Source organism: Myotis brandtii, unplaced genomic scaffold, assembly GCF_000412655.1.
Source record: "Myotis brandtii unplaced genomic scaffold, ASM41265v1 scaffold1289, whole genome shotgun sequence".
Classification (NCBI taxonomy): Eukaryota; Metazoa; Chordata; class Mammalia; order Chiroptera; family Vespertilionidae; genus Myotis; species Myotis brandtii.
The window spans coordinates 553,390-555,842 of record NW_005354543.1 but is presented as its reverse complement, the minus strand read 5'-3'; the positions used below and the strand labels follow the sequence as shown (position 1 = coordinate 555,842).

At 42.2% G+C, this 2,453-nt stretch overlaps 1 protein-coding gene across 1 annotated transcript in view; it reads right to left on the bottom strand.

Annotated features, from left to right (window-relative positions):
* LOC102248885 (zinc finger protein 331-like) overlaps positions 1-2,453 on the bottom strand; it is a 16,248-nt gene that overhangs the window by 7,708 nt on the left and 6,087 nt on the right. The window lies entirely within an intron of this gene.

Genomic DNA, 2,453 nt, shown 5'->3' with positions numbered 1-2,453 from the left:
TTTTAAAGAATACATATACACACACATATATAATATTTTATTATATTACATATATATAATATATTTTTTAAAAGGCTAATATGCAAAGTGTCCCCTTGGGGAGTTCGATCAATCACTATGACATGTGCTGACCACCAGGGGGCAGCACAGAACAAAGGAAGGCACCAATCATATATTTATATGTATATATATATACACACATACACATATACATTCACACACACACACACATATATATATTTTTTGGAGAATTATTCCCCCAAAATGAATACAGACTTTGAATAATGAATTCCAATAGGTTAAATCTAAAAAGAAAGAAAAATTAACTTAGCTATCAGCTTTTAAGTGTTGTGGGGGGGGGGGGGGGGAGGGACACCCAGTATATGCACCATGAATTCCTGGTTCATAGGTTTCATGAGTTGATGCTCAACCACTGAGCCACACTGGCCGGGCTCAAGTTTCTTCTTCTTTTTTTCTTTAAAGGAAGGGCCCTAGGAGCTTGGAAGTGAGGAAGGTAATGGTAATAGGCCTGGGAGGAGGAGGAGGGGGACAGAGGTAGGAGGGAGAGGGGGGAGAGAGAAGAGGAAGGGGAAAGGAGGGGAAAGGAGGGGAGGGGAGGGAAGGGTGCTGGCGTGCCTGGGAGGGAGAACACACTCTCAAGTTTCTCCTTTATGAGCTCCTTAGGAAATTGAAATTGTTGGCAGTAGGCCTGCATTAATCCCATTATAAGAAATAAACTTAAGACAGTCCCAAAGTTAAAGAAAAAATAATAAAGAGAAAACCCCACAGTTGGAGTGCGGTATATTGCAGTCAGTAAGAGAAAGCTGAATGAATAGGCCTGTGGTACACTGAACAGCATACGTCCTAATTCTGGAAACTGGGAATATGTTATATTACATGGAAAGGGTTGCAGCTGGACTTAAAGTCACTAATCAGCTGACCTTAAAATAGGGAGATCATCCAGAATTATCCAGGTGGGTCCAATGTAATCGCAAAAGTAGATGAGGGGTGTCAGGAGAGAAAGATGGGAGGAGGAAAGCAGGGACAGCGTGATATGACATGAGAGGACTTGTCTCTGTTGGCTCTGAAGATGGAGGAATGGGCTGTAATTCCAGGAATGCAGGCAGCCTCTGGAGCCGGGAAAGGCAGGGGAAGGGTGCCCCCTAGAGCCTCTGAAAAGGAACGCAGCCTTACCGACACCTTGGGTTTAGCCCAAGCATGTCAAACCCACGGGCCGCATGCAGCCCACAACGAATATTTTTGCGGCCCAGCCAATATAACGGCATGTAAAAAAAGTTTTAATAAAAATTTCGTAACTTAATTTTTACAAATTCTGTTATACATAATTATTAATAACGAACTACAACGTTCGCTAATGACTGATGACTATAATCCTGTTGCATTCATTTCCCTTACTCGCCGGCACCCCATTTCTCTCCACTAATACCAGCAGTGAATATTTTAGCAGCCGATGGCCAGTCTTGTCCTGGCTTGTTTGGTGTGCACAACAAACGGTTTCGGAGAACAAGAAAAATAGGTTTATTTGCGTGACGCTTATGAATTTGTGCAGTTATTCAGTGTCTGGTAAGTTCATGTTCAAGAAAAAATATTAATTTTTATTAAAATGTTCTATTATTTTATGTTAACGATGACTCATTTATTTCAGCCCTTTGTATTCAGCACGTCTCTATTGAAATAAACCCACATTTCTATGAAAATGGGAGCTTTTTGTGTGTTTTTTTCGGCCCACATACACTTACACCTTGTTTATTCAGCCTTTGAGTTTGACATGCTTGGTTTAGCCCAGGGCATTTTGGTCTTCTAACCTCCAGGACTGCACCATAACGAATCTGTGCTGTTTTAAGCCACTCAATCTGTGACAATTGTTACAGCAGCAACAGGAAACTGACACAAGGCCCAGTATTGGAAAAACGGGTGACAAACCAATATGACCTCCCTGACCTTGCACATCCTTCCCCGGTGTCTCTAATACCATCAGACTCGGCGAAACAACAGATAAGCTACTCTGTGGCCTGATTAGGGACAGTGTGCAAAGCAGATAGAAGAGTGTTTGGTACAGGGAAGGTGCTCAATACAAGTGGCCCCTCTCCCTTCCACCTTCATTGAGTAAGCAATTAAAATGTCATATTGAATAGGATACTTAAAAAGTGTTTTATTGCCGAACCGGTTTGGCTCAGTGGATAGAGCGTCGGCCTGGGGACTGAAGGGTCCCCGGTTCGATTCCGGTCAAGGGCATGTACCTTGGTTGCGGACACATCCCCAGTGGGGGGCATGCAGGAGGCAGCTGATCGATCTCTCTCATTGATGTTTCTAACTCTCTATTCCTCTCCCTTCTTCTCTATAAAAAAAATCAATAAAATATATATTTTTTTAATATATTTTATTGATTTTTTACAGAGAGGAAGGGAGAGAGATAGAGAGTCAGAAACATC